This window comes from Bufo bufo, chromosome 5 (genome assembly GCF_905171765.1).
Source record: "Bufo bufo chromosome 5, aBufBuf1.1, whole genome shotgun sequence".
In the NCBI taxonomy this organism is placed as follows: domain Eukaryota; kingdom Metazoa; phylum Chordata; class Amphibia; order Anura; family Bufonidae; genus Bufo; species Bufo bufo.
In genome coordinates, this window is record NC_053393.1 from 259,750,840 (window position 1) to 259,771,222 (window position 20,383).

The window sequence follows — 20,383 nt, forward strand, 5'->3', positions numbered from 1 at the left end:
GTCTTACTGGGAGGAAAGGTATATACACTGCTCAAAAAAATAAAGGGAACACTTAAATAACACAATGTAACTCCAAGTCAATCACACTTCTGTGAAATCAAACTGTCCACTTAGGAAGCAACACTGAGTGACAATCAATTTCACATGCTGTTGTGCAAATGGGATAGACAACAGGTGGAAATTATAGGCAATTAGCAAGACACCCCCAATAAAGGAGTGGTTCTGCAGGTGGTGACCACAGGACCACTTCTCAGTTCCTATGCTTCCTGGCTGATGTTTTGGTCACTTTTGAATGCTAGCGGTGCTTTCACTCTAGTGGTAGCATGAGACGGAGTCTACAACCCACACAAGTGGCTCAGGTAGTGCAGCTTATCCAGGATGGCACATTAATGCGAGCTGTGGCAAGAAGGTTTGCTGTGTCTGTCAGCGTAGTGTCCAGAGCATGGAGGCGCTACCAGGAGACAGGCCAGTACATCAGGAGACGTGGAGGAGGCCGTAGGAGGGCAACAAACCAGCAGCAGGACAGCTACCTCTGCCTTTGTGCAAGGAGGAACAGGAGGAGCACTGCCAAAGCCCTGCAAAATGACCTCCAGCTGGCCACAAATGTGCATGTGTCTGCTCAAACGGTCAGAAACAGACTCCATGAGGGTGATATGAGGGCCCGACGTCCACAGGTGGGGGTTGTGCTTACAGCCCAACACCGTGCAGGACGTTTGGCATTTGCCAGAGAACACCAAGATTGGCAACGGCCACTGGCGCCCTGTGCTCTTCACAGATGAAAGCAGGTTCACACTGAGCACATGTGACAGACGTGACAGAGTCTGGAGATGCCGTGGAGAACGTTCTGCTGCCTGCAACATCCTCCAGCATGACCGGTTTGGCATTGGGTCAGTAATGGTGGGGGGTGGCATTTCTTTGGAGGGCCGCACAGCCCTCCATGTGCTTGCCAGAGGTATCCTGACTGCCATTAGGTACCGAGATGAGATCCTCAGACCCCTTGTGAGACCATATGCTGGTGCGGTTGGCCCTGGGTTCCTCCTAATGCAAGACAATGCTAGACCTCATGTGGCTTGAGTGTGTCAGCAGTTCCTGCAAGACGAAGGCATTGATGCTATGGACTGGCCCGCCCGTTCCCCAGACCTGAATCCAATTGAGCACATCTGGGACATCATGTCTCGCTCTATCCACCAACGTCACGTTGCACCACAGACTGTCCAGGAGTTGGCAGATGCTTTAGTCCAGGTCTGGGAGGAGATCCCTCAGGAGACCGTCCGCCACCTCATCAGGAGCATGCACAGGCGTTGTAGGGAGGTCATACAGGCACGGGGAGGCCACACACACTACTGAGCCTCATTTTGACTTGTTTTAAGGACAGTACATAAAAGTTGGATCAGCCTGTAGTGTGTTTTTCCACTTTAATTTTGAGTGTGACTCCAAATCCAGACCTCCATGGGTTGAAAAATTTTAATTTCCATTTTCTTATTTTTGTGTGATTTTGTTGTCAGCACATTCAACTATGTAAAGAACAAAGTATTTCAGAAGAATATTTAATTAATTCAGATCTAGGATGTGTTATTTTTGTGTTCCCTTTATTTTTTTGAGCAGTGTATATACCACTGACAATCCTTTTGTGGCGGCATTGGATTGGTATGGCAGGTACATCGATGATCTGCTCATTATCTGAAGCGGCGATGTGCCTGCCATACCTGATTTATCTCAATGACAATCCTTATAACTTGAGATTCACCCATTCACAGGACAGGTCCACGATTAATTTTCTCAATCTAACTCTTACGGTTATCCCCCATTTGAATATACATTCATCTACTTATCGTAAACCGGTTGCCGGTAATGCGATTTAGAGAGCTAACAGCCATCATCCCATGCATACTATTAAGTCTATACCGGTAGGCGAAATGTTGCGTGCCAGAAGAAACTGTAGTGATGATGCAGCCTTCACCATGGAATGCCGTACCATCACGTCACGTATGTTGGCAAGGGGCTATCCTAGTTGGATGATTAAAAGAGCCGAAAAAATAGCACAGATGAAAAATCGCAAGACATTTCTTTTCGGGAGGAGTGATAAGGTTGGGGACGGTGAGAATACAGCAGGTAGGAAAGATTGCAACAACCTGCATACCTTGGTTCTTACGTATAGTAACCAATTCCAGCAGGTTAGACAGGTGGTTTCGGAATGTATATCGATTCTACATGAAGATGACATTTTACATGGCTTACTGCAGGATGGCTATAGAGTGGTAGCTAGACTGTCTCCCACGCTTGCTTCTTCATGGTCTACTTCACTTTTCACTTCCATTCCAAAGAGAACCCAGGCAAGTACCTGGCTCAAATATACCGGGTTCACACGGTGCGGCAGTCATCCCTGCAAAATTTGCGATTATGTCCTGCCCACCAAAATGTTCCAGGATTCAGAACATACTTCAACTTTCCCCATTAGGTCTTATATAAACTGTAACACCACTGGGATTATTTATGTTATCTGATGTACACAATGTGACCTCCTTTATGTTGGAAGCAATATAAGAAGGTTGAAAAATAGAATCTTGGAACATTTGAATTATGTCACCAATTCTTCGTATGTCAATATTTCGAATGCAGATAGGCATTTTATTTCGGTGCATGATAGGAGCTTACATACTTTTTCCGCCTTTGGAATCGAGCGAGTTTCACCTTCTATTCGAGGGGCTAATTTCCAAAGGCGATTAATATAGAGGGAAGCCTTTTCGATTCTTCGATTAAAAACGAGGCTTCCGAATGGCTTGAACTTGAAAAAACAACTTATGTATTTGTATTAGGATCGAGTCCATTCCTGGTGTGCTTATACATTTATTTGTTAATTTCATTCAGAGGAGCAATTATGAAGTTATATCTGCCATGTTTGATATGCATTTTTTTGTTCTGTTTTTAACATTGGAAACCACTGTTCAGACTATGCGGTTTTTCAGGAATTTATTCTTTCCATATTTTTATGTGAGACTGGTTTATATATTTTGTTATTCCTGATTTAGACACAAGAGCCTGAATAGTACACATTTTAAGTGCATGTATTTAGTTTTTACACACTTTTAACTTACACCAATATTAACTTCAGATTTTCCTATTGGCTCTGGTTCCGGTGTGTTGCAATCTACTGCTTCTAATCACCACCTGGAGATGGGAGGAGTGGTTGTGACCAGCCCTTATAGCCATCGCCATTTCGAATTCTGATCAGTCATGATTAAGAACACGTTTGTTCGAAACGCGTAGACGATCACTTGGAACACTGAGGTGATGCTGTCACTGTATGGATCTGTACTATATTGAATAAAGGAACCCGCAATATTTTCAACTTCGATGCTGGATTCATCTCTTCATTCCTGTACTTTTATCCTGTCCTCACTGGCACAGTACTTGGTAATTCACATGTCATCATAACATGGCATATAATCACAGCTGCGGGTCACATAGCACACTTAAGTGCTGGAAGACATTGGCATGCATAAACATAAAATTTTAGCAGCTGGCATGTACTAGCAAAAGACACATTAAAATTCAACAATTCAACTAGGTGAAATTGGCACCAAAACCAGGACAAACAGTAACTGATAGCAACAGTTACTGTAAAGGATACGGCTTTCTTTGCAAGAGTTATCTCCAATCCTCACAGATCCACTAATATTGTTCTACAATAAAAGGTTAATACATTTTGTAATACACATTGGGGTTTATAAAAGCATGTAAGAACAAGTCAGTGCTGCCCATAGCAACTGATTAGATCCCATTTTCCTTTTTAGTCCAGCTCCAAAATCTTATTGGTCGTTAACGGCAATTTTTAATTTTCTAAATATTCCAGTGCATAAGGTGTGATCCTCTGAAAAATCCACGTGTGGATTGCCATATTTTATGCTATGTGTAAATATGGCCTGATAACATGATTTATAACCAGTCCATGGGCTAAGTGAAGATCAGAGTCCGACCTCTGAAACCCCTACTCATCGCTAGAATGGGGACACATGATCCTGGTTTTCTCCTTCTGTGATTGGCCTATATTGACTTGTACAAATTTATAGATGATGCGGGTGCAGTACGACCACATGGTTAGGTCTCTGCATGTGGTTTTTGAAGCTAAAACAAGGTCATATCTGTCCTGTATACTTTCTCCCCTTTTATGATCCACTCCTGATTTTGGCTTCCAAAACTGCATCAGGAAACCAGACTGCTGGGTCGTACCCTGAGGCTTAGGCTACTTTCACACTCGCGTTTGGTGTGGATCCGTCTTGTATCTGCACAGACGGATCCGCACCAATAATGCAAACGCTTGCATCCATTAATAACGGATCCGTTTGCATTATTCATTAAAAAAAAACTGTATGTCAAAACGGATCCGTCTTGACTTACATTGAAAGTCAATGGGCGACGGATCCGTTTTCAATTGCACCATATTGTGTCAGTGAAAAACGGATCCGTCCCCATTGACTTAGATTGTCAGGACGGATCCGTTTGGCTCCGCATAGTCAGACGGTCACTAAAACGCTGCAAGCTGCGTTTTAGTGACCGTTTAAAAAACGCAATGGAGGCCAAACGCAGCCTAATTGATGTATTCTGAGCGGATCCTTATCCATTCAGAATGCATCTGGGCTGAACTTATCCGTTTTGGGCCGCTTGTGAGAGTCCTGAAACGGATCTCACACACGGACTCAGAAACGCCAGTGTGAAGGTAGACTAATTCTGCCACCTCTACCCTTAAAACTGAAATACCATTATCTACAAATAGATGTAGAGTGCACATTTGAATAATTAGAACATACTTTAAACGTGTGGAAATATCCCATAATTACCAGTGTGATTTTCCTTATAGCCATTTTTTGTGTAAATACCGTAGGAAATATTTGTGTATTTAAAAGAATCATAAAAAAGGCTTTGCTAATTTTTACTGTTTTAACAGCCAAGGTGTGTTCTTGTTGCAGAGAAGGCTGTTCATACATCCTGGTCTACATCCTAGAATTATACCTCCCCTTTAGATAGGTGTATTGAGTTTTCCCTTAAACACAGGTCACACGCCTTTTTGCTTTATATGCTTGTAATTTTTTATCCTGACCTTATTGTGTTTTAGGGAAATTAATCTGTAAAATATCTCAAAACTTTGTTTTTTCCTCAGTGTCTACATTAATAAATTCAGTGGTGGAGAACAGGCCATCCAAATAGTTTTTTCATGGTAGCTTTATATACTATGACTTTCAGGATGTTCATTCTGAGAATAGATTTGTTGGTCATGATGCAGGGGAGGGGGGATATATTCCGTCATAGCACCATACTCAGTGGACCGGGGATCAGCTGCTGACATTCATAATTGTATATATCTGGATACTGCATCCATATTATCTCCAATAAGACATCTATAACCTCAGAAATCAGTTTTGGGAGATCCATGTCTGAACTGTAATGCTGATAGTATATGAGTAGCCTATATACAAAGAACAAGGCTGTATACTGTAATCCAGGTATTCCTCACCAATAAGAGAAACAAAGAATGCAAAACAAATTGAAAGCATATTAACATTAAAATGATCGATCTATCAGATTGGTGGGGGTCGGACAGCTGGGACCTACCGATCAGCTGTGTGCATGTGCCATCTCCCTTCTCATGTCTATGGCAAACAGGAAGAGAGACAGAAGACGGTAGGTGCCTTCTCTTCATACAGCTGATCAGTGGGGTCCCAGGCGTTGGACCCCCACTGATCTAACATTGATGACTCATCCTGAGGATAGGTCATCAACATTAAAAGCCTTGAAAACTCCTTTAAGACTGGCGTTTTAGAGGCACCGGCTTCTACATAACTTTGGCGTGTCCAGCGCTAGTCTAAATGTAAGACAGCTTCCTTGCTGTCTTAGGCCCCTTTCACACGGGCGAGTATTCCGCGTGGATACGATGCGCGAGTTGAACGCATTGCACCCGCACTGAATCCCGAACCATTCATTTCTATGGGGCTGTTCACATGAGCAGTGATTTTCACGCATCACTTGTGCGTTTGAGTGAAAATCGCAGCATGCTCCTCTTTGTGCGTTTTTCACGTAACGCAGGCCCCATAGAAATTAATGGGGTTGCGTGAAAATCGCAAGCATCCGCAAGCAAGTGCGGATGCGGTGCGATTTTCACGCACGGTTGATAGGAGACGATCGGGATGGAGACCCGATCATTATTATTTTCCCTTATAACATGGTTATAAGGGAAAATAATAGCATTCTTAATACAGAATGCATAGTAAAATAGCTCTGGAGGGGTTGAAAAATTTTAAAAAAATTATTTAACTCACCTTAGTCCACTTGATCGCGCTGCCCGGCTTCTCGTCTGTCTCCTTTGTTGAACAGGACCTGTGGTGAGCATTCATTACAGGAACAGGACCTGTGGTGACGTCACTCCGGTCATCACATGATCCATCACCATGGTAAAAGATCATGTGATGGATCATGTGATGACCAGAGTGACGTCACCACAGGTCCTGTTCCTGTAATGAATGCTCACCACAGGTCCTGTTCAACAAAGGAGACAGACGAGAAGCCAGGCAGCGCGATCAAGTGGACTAAGGTGAGTTAAATAATAATTATTTTTTTAACCCCTCCAGCGCTATTTTACTACCATGTTATAAGGGAAAATAATACAATCAACAGAACACCGATCCCAAGCCCGAATTTCTGTGAAGAAGTTCGGGTTTGGGTACCAAACACGCACGATTTTTCTCACGCGAGTGCAAAACACATTACAATGTTTTGCACTCGCGCTGAAAAATCGCGCGTGTTCCCGCAACGCACCCGCACATTTTCCCGCAACGCCCATGTGAAAGGGGCCTTAGGGTCCATTCACACATCCGTGTGTGTTTTGCGGATCCACAGACACGGACAGCGGCAATGTGCGTTCCGCATTTTGCGGACCGCACATTGCCGGCACTAAGAGAATATGCCTATTCTTGTCCGCTATTGCGGACAAGAATAGGACATGTTCTATTTTTTTCAGGATCGGAATTGCGGACCCGGAAGCGCGGGTCCGCAATTCCGGATCGGGGCCGCACTTCATGCGGCCCCATAGAAATTGATGGGTCCGCAATTCGGTTCCGCAAGATGCCGGACGGAGACCCCTTCCCCGCCACTTTTTTAGATCTGGCGTGAGTGGGGAAAACTTACAGATTGCGTCACAAATAACCTTTGCACCGCAATCTGCGCCAGAAATACGCCTAGATAACTTCAATTATGAAGAGAATCACGTCTGTATTTGTCACTAGGGCAGCAGAATTTAGGAGGCAGCATTAAGATGGGTCAGGCTACTGTCTGTTATCCAGGATTTGTTTTTAACCCCTTTTACCCCGGGCCAGTTTTCGTCCTTCTGCCCAGGCCATTTTTCGCAAATCTGACGTGTCACTTTATGTGGTAATATGGGGGCTTATAAAAGCATGTAAGAACAAGTCAGTGCTGCCCATAGCAACTGATTAGATCACATTTTCCTTTTTAATCCAGCTCCAAAATCTTATTGGTCATTAACTGCCTCCGGACCACCTAACGCACGAATGCGTCCTGGCGGCGGTCGATTCATTCCTCCTAAACGCATCCGTGCGTCATCTCGCGAGACGCGAGATTTCCTGTGAACGCGCGCACACAGGCGCGCGCGTTCACAGGATCGGAAGGTGAGCGAGTGGATCTACAGCCTGCCAGCGGCGATCGTTTTTTTAACCCCTAACAGGTATATTAGACGCTGTTTTGATAACAGCGTCTAATATACCTGCTACCTGGTCCTCTGGTGGTCCCTTTTGCTTGGATCGACCACCAGAGAACACAGGCAGCTCAGTAATAAGTAGCACCAAACACCACTACACTACACCCCCCCGGTCACTTATTAACCCCTGATCACCCCATATAGACTCCCTGATCACCCCCCTGTCATTGATCACCCCCCTGTAAGGCTCCATTCAGACATCCGTATGTTTTTTACGGACCCACGGATACATGGATCGCATCCGCAAAACACATACGGACGTCTGAATGGAGCCTTACAGGGGGGTGATCAATGACAGGGGGGTGATCACCCCATATAGACTCCCTGATCACCCCCCTGTCATTGATCACCCCCCTGTCATTGATCACCCCCCTGTAAGGCTCCATTCAGACATTCTTTTGGCCCAAGTTAGCGGAAATTTTTTAATTATTTTTTTTTTCTTACAAAATCTCATATTCCACTAACTTGTGTCAAAACATAAAATCTCACATGAACTCACCATACCCCTCACGGAATCCAAATGCGTACATTTTTTTAGACATTTATATTCCAGACTTCTTCTCACGCTTTAGGGCCCCTAAAATGCCAGGGCAGTATAAATACCCCACATGTGACCCCATTTCGGAAAGAAGACACCCCAAGGTATTCCGTGAGGGGCATATTGAGTCCATGAAAGATTGAAATTTGTGTCCCAAGTTAGCGGAAAGGAAGACTTTGTGAGAAAAAAAAATAAAATCAATTTCCGCTAACTTGTGCCAAAAAAATTAAAATTTCTATGAACTCGCCATGCCCCTCATTGAATACCTTGGGGTGTCTTCTTTCCAAAATGGGGTCACATGTGGATATTTATACTGCCCTGGCATTTTAGGGGCCCTAAAGCGTGAGAAGAAGTCTGGGATCCAAATGTCTAAAAATGCCCTCATAAAAGGAATTTGGGCCCCTTTGCGCATCTAGGCTGGAAAAAAGTGTCACACATGTGGTATCTCCGTACTCAGGAGAAGTTGGGCAATGTGTTTTGGGGTGTCATTTTACATATACCCATGCTGGGTGAGATAAATATCTTGGTCAAGTGCCAACTTTGTATAAAAAAATGGGAAAAGTTGTCTTTTGCCGAGATATTTCTCTCACCCAGCATGGGTATATGTAAAAAGACACCCCAAAACACATTGCCCTACTTCTTCTGAGTACGGCGATGCCAGATGTGTGACACTTTTTTGCAGCCTAGGTGGGCAAATGGGCCCACATTCCAAAGAGCACCTTTCGGATTTAACAGGGCATTTTTTACAGATTTTGATTTCAAACTACTTTTCACACATTAGGGCCCCTAAAATGCCAGGGCAGTATAATTACCCCACAAGTGACCCCATTTTGGAAAGAAGACACCCCAAGGTATTCCGCAAGGGGCATGGCGAGTTCCTAGAATTTTTTATTTTTTGTCACAAGTTAGCGGAAAATTATGTTTTTTTATTTTTTATTACAAAGTCTCATATTCCACTAACTCGTGACAAAAAATAAAAACTTCCATGAACTCACTATGCCCATCACGAAATACCTTGGGGTGTCTTCTTTCCAAAATGGGGTCACTTGTGGGGTAGTTATACTGCCCTGGCATTTTAGGGGCCCTAATGCGTGAGAAGTAGTTTGAAATCAAAATCTGTAAAAAATGGCCTGTGAAATCCTAAAGGTGCTCTTTGGAATGTGGGCCCATTTGCCCACCTAGGCTGCAAAAAAGTGTCACACATCTGGTATCGCCGTACTCAGAAGAAGTAGGGCAATGTGTTTTGGGGTGTCTTTTTACATATACCCATGCTGGGTGAGAGAAATATCTTGGCAAAAGACAACTTTTCCCAGTTTTTTTATACAAAGTTGGCATTTGACCGAGATATTTATCTTACCCAGCATGGGTATATGTAAAATAACACCCCAAAACACATTGCCCAACTTCTCCTGAGTACGGCGATACCAGATGTGTGACACTTTTTTGCAGCCTAGGTGGGCAAAGGGGCCCACATTCCAAAGAGCACCTTTAGGATTTCACAGGGCATTTTTTACACATTTTGATTTCAAATTACTTCCCACACATTAGGGCCCCTAAAATGCCAGGGCAGTAAAACTACCCCACAAGTGACCCCATTTTGGAAAGAAGACACCCCAAGGTATTTCGTGATGGGCATAGTGAGTTCATGGAAGTTTTTATTTTTTGTCACAAGTAAGTGGAATATGAGACTTTGTATGAAAAAAAAAAAAAAATCATCATTTTCCGCTAACTTGTGACAAAAAATAAAAAGTTCTATGAACTTACTATGCCCATCAGCGAATACCTTAGGGTGTCTACTTTCCGAAATGGGGTTATTTGTGGGGTTTTTCTACTGTCTGGGCATTGTAGAACCTCAGGAAACATGACAGGTGCTCAGAAAGTCAGAGCTGCTTCAAAAAGCGGAAATTCACATTTTTGTACCATAGTTTGTAAACGCTATAACTTTTACCCAAACCATTTTTTTTTATCAAAGACATGTAGAACAATAAATTTAGAGAAAAATTTATATATGGATGTCGTTTTTTTTGAAAAATTTTACAACTGAAAGTGAAAAATTTCTTTTTTTTGAATTTTTTTTGTTAAATTTCGATTAATAACAAAAAAAGTAAAAATGTCAGCAGCAATGAAATACCACCAAATGAAAGCTCTATTAGTGAGAAGAAAAGGAGGTAAAATTCATTTGGGTGGTAAGTTGCATGACCGAGCAATAAACCGTGAAAGTAGTGTAGTGCAGGGTGTTTAAGCTAGGGGAGCTGAGGTGGTTAAGGGCAATTTTTAATTTTCAAAATATTCCAGTGCATAAGGTGTGATCCTCTGAAAAATCCACGTGTGGATTGCCATATTTTCCGCTATGTGTAAATATGGCCTGATAAGGGTACTTTCATACTTGGGGCAGAGGATTCCGGCAGGCAGTTCCGTTGCAGGAACTGCCTGCCAGATCCAGCAATCCGGACACAAACGGATGCATTTGTCAAACGGATCCAGATGCGGATCCGTCTGACAAATGCATTGCAATACCGGATCCGTCTTTCTGGTTGTCATCCGGAACAATTGTTCCGGTAATTATATTTTTCACATTTTTAAAGGTCTGCGCAGACTGCAAAATCGGATCAGTTTTTCCAGAACACTTGGGGCTGGATCCGGCATTAATGCATTTCAATGGAAAATAATGCCAGCATTCCGTCAAGTGTTCAGGATTTTTGGCCGGAGAGAAAACTGCAGCATGCTGCAGTATTTTCTCCGGCCAAAAAACATAGGAGGGACCGAACTGATGGATCCTGATGCATACTAAACGGAATGCTCTCCATTCAGAATGCATTAGGATAAAATTGATTAGTTTTGAGCCCCTGTGAGGGAACTCCATACCGGAAAATAAAAATGCTAGTGTGAAAGTACCCTAACATGATTTATAACCAGTCCATGGGCTAAGTGAAGATCAGAGTCCGACCTCTGAAACCCCTACTCATCGCTAGAATGGGGACACATGATCCTTGTTTTCTCCTTCTGTGATTGGCCTATATTGACATGTACAAATTTATAGATGATGCGGGTGCAGTACGACCACATGGTTAGGTCTCTGCATGTGGTTTTTTGAAGCCAAAACAAGGTCATATCTGTCCTGTATACTTTCTCTCCTTTTATGATCCACTCCTGATTTTGGCTTCCAAAACTGCATCAGGAAACCAGACAGCAGGGTTGTACCCTGAGCCTAATTCTGCCACCTCTACCCTTAAAGTATAACTGTCGTATTTTTTATATTTTTGGGATTATTGGATTGTGGTGATTAATATCACCTTGGTGGCACTATTTCAACTTTTCACTGTGTATTCAATTACCCTTTAATTCCGCAGTTTTGTTCCCTGTACTGCCTACTTTTACCTGTGCTTAAAATAGGGTTGCTAGGCATGGTCCGTCTATCTATTGAAGGACGGAGCACGCTGCGTGCAAGGTCACATTACTGACAGCCAGGGACTGTAAGTAAATGATTAAAGCCAGGTCCTCCCCAGCAGCTGATAACAGTGCCTGGGCTGTGTGCACTTCTCCCTGTCCCTGCGCTTGGCAGACGCTCCCTCACTCAGCAGAGCTGGAGAAGTAGAGTTGAATCAGCGCAGACCAGGGAAGGGAGATCTGCCATCTGCTCAGTGTATAAATGAAAGCAACATGTGGTGAGAGGACCCCTTTGTGCTGCAGGAGATTAACCCTTTAGGGGGGAGGGCTCTGGTTACTGACACTTTTGGGGGGCTATTGTTACTGGCTAGTGAGGCCAGGCGGGATTAGCCTCAGGGTGAGGGCAGTGGCGGCCATCTTAACTGAATAGTGAAATTGCAGTTTTATGCAGACTGTTTGCTAAGGGCTAAATCTTATTAAATATGGGGTAAGTCAGTCTAATAGTAACTGATTCTGGAATATCATGTTATTAGTAACTACATATATGAAAATTGAAATTAGGGTCTAAGTGTGACAGTTATCCTTTAAATCTGAAATATTATTATCTACAAATAGATGTAGAATGCACAGTTTTTGCCCTTCTACCCAGGCCAATTTTTTTGCAAATCTGGCATGTGTCACTTTATGTGGTAATCAGTGGCGTAACTACCGGGGAAGCAGGGGAAGCGGCTGCTTCGGGCCTGGCGCCCCGGCAGCGTGTGTGACAGTTTATTTTCAAGTTAGTTAAAGGGCTTCTGTCACTCCACTAAACTCATTATTATTTTTTTTGTCTCCTTAAAATCCTTATGCTGCGATTTCTCAATATATAGGGCTATTACTCAGTTTGGTTCAGTAGTTCTATAAAAAAACAGACTTTTATAATATGCAAATTACCTCTCTAGCAGCAGGTAGGGCGGCTACCTGCTGCTAGCAGCCGCATTCTCCATTCATAATGACGCCCCCTCCTCATGTTGATTGACAGGGCCAGCGGACGCGCTCGTTCTCCGCTGGCCCTGTCTGCATTCAAAATATGGCGCCGGTGCCGTCCCTGTCTTGAGTCTGCGCAGGCGCACTGAGGGGAGGACGTTCGCTCGGCCGCTCCATCCTCAGTGCGCCTGCGCCGATGATGTCACATGTACACCCGGCGCAGGCGCACTGAGGATGGAGCGGCCGAGCGAGCGTCCTCCACTCAGTGCGCCTGCGCCAACTGAAGACCGGCGCGAGATTTAAAATGCAGACAGGGCCAGCAGAGAACGAGCGCGTCCGCTGGCCCTGTCAATCAACATGAGGAGGGGGCGTCATTATGAATGGAGGATGCGGCTGCTAGCAGCAGGTAGCCGCCCTACCTGCTGCTAGAGAGGTAATTTACATATTATAAAAGTCAGTTTTTTGATAGAACTACTGAACCAAACTGAGTAATAGCCCTATATATTGAGAAATCGCAGCATAAGGATTTTAAGGAGACAAAAAATAAATAAATGAGTTTAGTGGAGTGACAGAAGCCCTTTAAATATGATCGATTCTTGTTGTTCAGGGCCCCTTCACAGCAGCAGCGGCGGCGGACCAGGCCCCCTTGCTAATGTGATCTTAAAGGGAACCTGTCACCGGGATTTTGTGTATAGAGCTGAGGACATGGGTTGCTAGATGGCCACTAGCACATCCGCAATACCCAGTCCCCATAGCTCTGCGTGCTTTTATTGTGTAAAAAAACCGATTTGATCCATATGCAAATTAACCTGAGATGAGTCCTGTCCCTGAGATGAGTTAGGGGCAGGACTCATCTCAGGTTAATTTGCATATGTATCAAATCGTTTGTTTTACACAATAAAAGCACACAGAGCTATGGGGACTGGGTATTGCGGATGTGCTAGCGGCCATCTAGCAACCCATGTCCTCAGCTCTATACACAAAATCCCAGTGACAGGTTCCCTTTAATCTTACTGTCTCCTGAAGTCTCCTGATGTGTCTGGGATTCGAACCCACGACCTTCATGTATCAGAGGCAAAGCATTTACCCACACAGCCATAAGCTGCATTGCAACTGATTGAAAAAATATGAGACTTCTACTGTTGTAGCTGGCTAAGTGTACATCTATACACATGACAGCTGCCCCAACACACCCAGCACTGCTATATCTCTATATATGATAGCTGCCCCAGCACACCCAGCTCTACTACATCTAATACACATGACAGCTGCACCAGCACACTCAGCTCTACTATATCTCTATATATGACAGCTGCCCCAGCAAACCCAGCTCTGCTACATCTATACACATGACAGCTGCCCAAACACACCCAGCTCTGCTACATCTATACACATGACAGCTGCCCCAGCACACTCAGCTTTGCTATATCTCTATATATCTATCTACTGTATAGCAATACTTAGAGATATATAGATGTAGCAGGCTGGGTGTGCTGGGGCAGCTGTCATATATAGAGATATAGTAGAGCTGAGTGTGCTGGTGCAGCTGTCATGTGTATTAGATGTAGCAGAGCTGGGTGTGCTGGGGCAGCTATCATATATAGAGATATAGCAGAGCTGAGTGTGCTGGGACAGCTGTCATATAGAGATATAGCAGTGCTGGGTGTGTTGGGGCAGCTGTCATGTGTATAAATGTACACTTAGCCAGCTATAACAGTAGAAGTCTCATATTCTTTCAGTCATTGGCAAGGCAGCTCTTATGGTTGTGTGGTTAAGTGTTTTGCCTTTGATACAGAAGGTCGTCGGTTCGAATCCCAGCAGAAACTTTTCTGAAATACAAGCACTGACTCCATATATGGACATACAGGGCGGGACACAGGAAGAGGCTGCATCGCATCACTGACATGGAGGTAAGTATAAGTGTTTATTTATTTTTTTATACCCTAATGTTACTGCCATGGGGGGAGCGGGAGGCACTTGATACTGGCACATGGGGAGGGGGGTTGGCACCTGATACTGGCACATGGGGGGGATGGGGGTTGGCACCTGATACTGGCACATGGGGGGGTTGGCACCTGATACTGGCACATGGGGGGTGAGAGAGGCACCTGATACTGGCACATGGGGGGGGGAGAGGGGTTGGCACCTGATACTGGCACATGGGGGGGAGAGAGGCACTTGATACTGGCACTTTTTTTGGGGGGGTGGCACTATGATACTGGGACATGGGGGGGAACGAGGCACTTGATACTGGCACATGGGAGGGGGGGTTTGGCATTTGATACTGGCACATGGGTGGGGGGAGAGAGGCACTTGATACTGGCACGTGGGAGGGGGGTTTGTCACTTGATACTGGCACGTGGGAGGGGGGTTTGGCACTATGATACTGGCACATGTGGGGGGGAGAGAGGCACTTGTTACTGGCACTTTTTTTGGGGGGGTGGCACTATGATACTGGGACATGGGGGGGAGAGAGACACTTGATACTGGCACGTGGGAGGGGGGGAGAGAGGCACGTGATACTGGCACGTGGGAGGGGGGTTTGTCATGTGATACTGGCACGTGGGAGGGGGGGTTTGGCACTATGATACTGGCACATGTGGGGGGGAGAGAGGCACTTGATACTGGCACTTTTTTGGGGGGGGAGATGGCACTATGATACTGGGACATGGGGGGGGAAGAGAGAGGCACTTGATACTGGCACATGGGGGGGAGAGGCACTTGATACTGTCACGTGTGGGGGGGGGGTTGGCACTTGATACTGGCACATGGGTGGGTTTGGCACTATGATACTGGCACATGGCGGGGAGAGGCACTTGATACTGCCACTTTTTTTGGGGGGGAGATAGCACTATGATACTGGGACATGGGGGGAAGAGAGAGGAACTTGATACTGGCACATGGGGGGGTTTGGCACTATGATACTGGCACATGGGGGGTGGGAAGGAGAGAGGCACTTGATACTGGCACATTGGGGGGGAGATGGCACTATGATACTGGGACATGTGGGGGGAGGAGAGGGGCACTTGATACTGGCTCATGATGGGGGGGCATCTATGGGGACACTTACTGGCACATTATTGGGGGGCATTATGGGGGACACTAGGCCGGCAGCCTATCAGAGGCTGGACACTGAGGGCATCTACTGGGGCACTATATATGGGGCATTTTATACTGGTACATTATGGGGGCACTAGCAGGAAGGGGGGAGAGGAGCACTATGGGGGAATTTACTGGGGGCACTATATAGGGGTATTTTATACTGGGACATTATGGGGGCACTATGGGGACATTAGCTCAACTGGGGGCATTACAAGGGGGTATTTTTGCACTGTCACATTATAAGGAGAATTATTTCTACTGGGGGGCATTATGGTGGGCTTTATTACTCCCCCATGGTATGACCCCCTAGTAGCAGCATAAGCCTCTCCCTGCTCTGCTATCCCTCTGCCCCTTCTCCAAATCCTTATTATGAAATCTTTCTCATTAGGATAAAGCACATCAGCTCCACCGAGCTCCCGGCCAAAGTGTTGAAGTGGCGTCCGAGATCCCCAAGGGCCAAGCCAAGTAACTGTAAGTTTTCATATGAAATATGTTTATGTTATACACATATACCTCTACACTGTGTCCCACAATATACATTATACCACTACACTGTGCCCCACAATATACAGTATACTGCTACACTGTGCCACACAATATACAGTATACCGCTGCACTGTGCCACACAATATACAGTATACCGCTACACTGTGCCAAAGGAGTGGGGTTTACACAGGAGGAGGAAGGTGCGCTGGGGGGCCCTTACAAATATTTGCTGTGGGGCCAAGTCACTTCTAGTTACGCCCCTGGTGGTAATAGCTTTGGAACACTTATTTATCCAAGCCATTCTGAGATTGTTTTCTCGTGACACATTGTACTTCATGATAGTCATAAATTTGAGTCAATATATTTCACCTTTATTTATGAAAAAATCCCAAATTTACCAAAAATGTGGAAAAATTCGCAATTTTTAAAATTTATATTTCTCTGCTTTTAAAACAGAAACTGATACCTCATAAAATATTTATTACTTAACATTCTCCATGTGTCTACTTTATGTTGGAATCACAAAGCGACCACGGCACTCTGTCTAGGGAAGGTAGGTGACGGGTGCACGTCTAGGTACGTTCCTGGCTCCACCTCTTGGAACTGATAGGTAATAAAGTAATTGTAGACAGCACTCCAATATGAGATAATGTTTTTTTATTTTGCCGGACATAAAGGTCCTTTTAGGACTGGAATGAAGACAACGTTTCGGGCAAATTATATGCCCTTCATCAGGCTAGTAGCGTGAGTAGAATCACATGTTGGCATCATTTTATAAATGTCATTTTTTATTTTTTTTTGGGATGTTAGAAGGCTTAGAATTTTAGAAGCAATTATGAAAATTTTTAAGAAAATTTCCAAAACCCACTTTTTAAGGACCAGTTCAGGTCTGAAGTAACTTTTTGGGGCTCACATGGTGAAAACCGCCCATAAATAACCCCCATTGTAGAAACTACACCCCTCAAGTTACTCAAAACTGATTTTACAACCTTTGTTAACCCTTTAGGTGTTCCACAAGAATTAAAGGAAAATGGAGCAGCCTTTCCATTTTAATCCATTTTTTTTCTTTAAAACATCAAGGGTTAACAGCCAAACAAAACTCAATATTTATTACCCTGATTCTGCGGTTTTCAGGAAAAACCCCACATGTGGTCGTAAACTGATGTAAGGGCACATAGCAGGGTGCAGAAGAAAAGGAGCGCCATATGGTTTTTGGAAGGCAGATTTTGCTGGACTGGTTTTTAGATGACATGTCCCATTTGAAGCCCCCCTGATGCATCCTTACAGTAGAAACTCCCAAAAAGTGACCCCATTCTGGAAACTAGGGGATAAGGTGTCAGTTTTATTGGTACTATTTTGGGGTACATATGGTTTTTAATTGCTCTATATTACGTTTTTTGTGAGGCAAGGTGACCAAAAAATGGCTGTTTTGGCACCGTTTTTATTTTTAACAACATTCATCTGACAGGGTAGATCATATGCTATTTTTATAGAGCAGGTTGTCACGATGGGAGTGGGGGAAACTCCCCACCGTACAATGAGGATGGTAAATGGGAAGACAACTAAGCCAGGACACCGAGGACAGGGAGCAGGTCACCTCCTAATGCTTCCCTAATCCTCGCCCTAACTCCTCACCATATGAGAAGACCTGGATGGTAGGATGGCTCATATCCAGGAACCTCGGACCCTGAGTCGCCCTGATAATCCCTCATAATAGGGAAGAGGCAGAGACAACCTGTTCATCCTAGACACTGATAAACAGGAGTTTCCCCCAGCCTAATTGCAGGGAAAAGTGGAGACCATAAACATCAACTGGATCGGCAGGTAAGAACACAGAACATGAACCTGAGAAGGCGATCATATGGAATATGTTAAGTCTAAAACATAACTTTTAATACACATGGATAATATAGGTGTCCCTGAAAATATATACAATATACATTACATAAAGGTTGCAGTAGGAAGAAAAAATGGTGCACGGCGGCACCTGTGATAAACCAATTGTCCTACCACAAACCAAGGTTCCAGAGCTCCACTGTCCCAAGAAGGAAGCTGGATACAATATAAGCTATCCCTGAGTAACAGAAACGTGGTGGTGTTAGTTTGACAGAGAAAGGGGAAAAGTGTCCCGAATTATGCCCTAAGCGGGGGGTACTGCTCTGGCCCTATAAACTAGATATATGTAGCAGCCTAACAGCAGAGCACCCGCCCTGATAAGGGCGACCCTGTCAGGAACCTTGCCCTGGAATAGAAAGCCCTAGTACGCCCTGCTCCTATCTATCCCTACATGCATGTTTCACCTTCAGAAGAAGGACTCATCAGGGAAAACATAGGGAGCTGAGCAAAAAATATGTGATCAGGAATCGTGGTGTTGGCCGTAATATAATGCCCAAAACCTTCAGATCCCAGATGATATAGGAGCTGAGTCCAGGTAGGGAGTGAGCTCAAAGAAAGCAAGATAAGGGGCGGTATTGTGGCATGTGGTGATAGCCACAGTCCACCCTGACTAGGGGCCTAGTATAGATGGGCGATGATAACCCTGACTTACCAGCACAGGCCCTCGTCTTTTGAAGGAAGCGCCATCCTGAAACGAGGCCTGGCTCTTTCCCTGGGACGCGGCGATCGTGGATGACGTCACCGCGCCTTGAACGCACTTGCGCATGCGCAGTTCGACTGACAGTGTTGCTGGGTAACCGGGACGCGTCTCCGGCAGCAGTCAGTTAGGCGATCCTCTAGATGAGCGGTCGCAGTCAAAGGAAGTGGTATTCAAGGCTTTTTTGTACGTAGATAATTGAAAGCTCATTGTGTCAAGCAAAAATGAACACATGCAGTTAGCCCACATCATGGCCGCAGAAGGAAAGTTCGAGATATGAGTCGGCAGTCCACGGGATGAGTCCTACTGCCGCACCTATATTCTGTGGTGTATATAATAATAGGCTATCGCATGAATCCATGCAGCCTGTATACATCTGTAACATCCTAGAGTATGTCACTAAAACTCTTTCACCCTGCTTCATAATGTTAGGTGTACATGTGTATTTCCATCTGATGTAATATAACCGTGCATTCCCAATGTATGTATTTCTATGCCTGTATTTTATATATTTGCTGTAATTCTCGATGTACACCAGCAGGTGGCAGCAATATGTAGGCAGACCATAGCTAGTTAATAGACCTAGACTGGAATAGTTCACTCCAGGCTAGCTCCCCCCTTTCTGAGGAGGAGTGGAATGTTCCCACATCCTACTTCAGGGGGAGGAAAGAAAGTTATAGGCAGTGTACCAGCCACCCCCTGTTGGGGTAGGCTGTGTTGATAGGAGCTCCCAGAAACAGGGACCCCAACCAAGGATCCAAGCCTCTGCTGAGGCCCAAGATCAACCTTCCCAGCCTGAGTCCCTTACCTCAGCTAGTGGACAAAGAAAGCAGCCAACTACAGAACTATCAGATCTCCAGGAAGCCACCATCATGCCCTGCAAGCAGTCCTGTAAGTAAAGATTCCAAGACAAGGAGAAGATAAGTACCTCCACAGCTAGTCAGACCCAAACTAAGCAGACCACAGACAGAGCAGAAGATACATACCTGCCAGATTCTATAGGCGTATGTACCAGATGCAGAATATATGTAAATTCCTGCTACATATTGCCAATACCTGCTGGGACTCTAGGCTATTGCTGTACATTGTATGGATCAAAAGCTGCATGTCATATCATCAAGTAAAGACAAGTTGGACCCTATTATCTGTGTGGAATTCCATCATTCCTCCATTACTCCTATTAACAGCACTCAATTTTGTTGCATGTGAGCCAGGATACAGGAGTCCAGCCGTACCAATGTAGGAGACACCGTGGACACTACCAAATCTGCTATACAGAGACAATATCCCCCTCTGGCATTCCTTACCTAGTACGTGAGCTCATACCATCTTAAAGGGCCCTGCTACAGTACCTGCGCAAGCTGCAACTGGCGTCACGAACTTATATACATATATACTGACCCACTGCATAGCATGCCCACTGACCCAGTGTCCTGCTCATTGCACATCCTTATTAGTGCAAGGAATCAACTTAAGGGCTAAATGAAGCAGCTATAATTTAGTTGCTCATTTAGTCCCAAAGGGGACACAGTTTGTAAATGGAAGG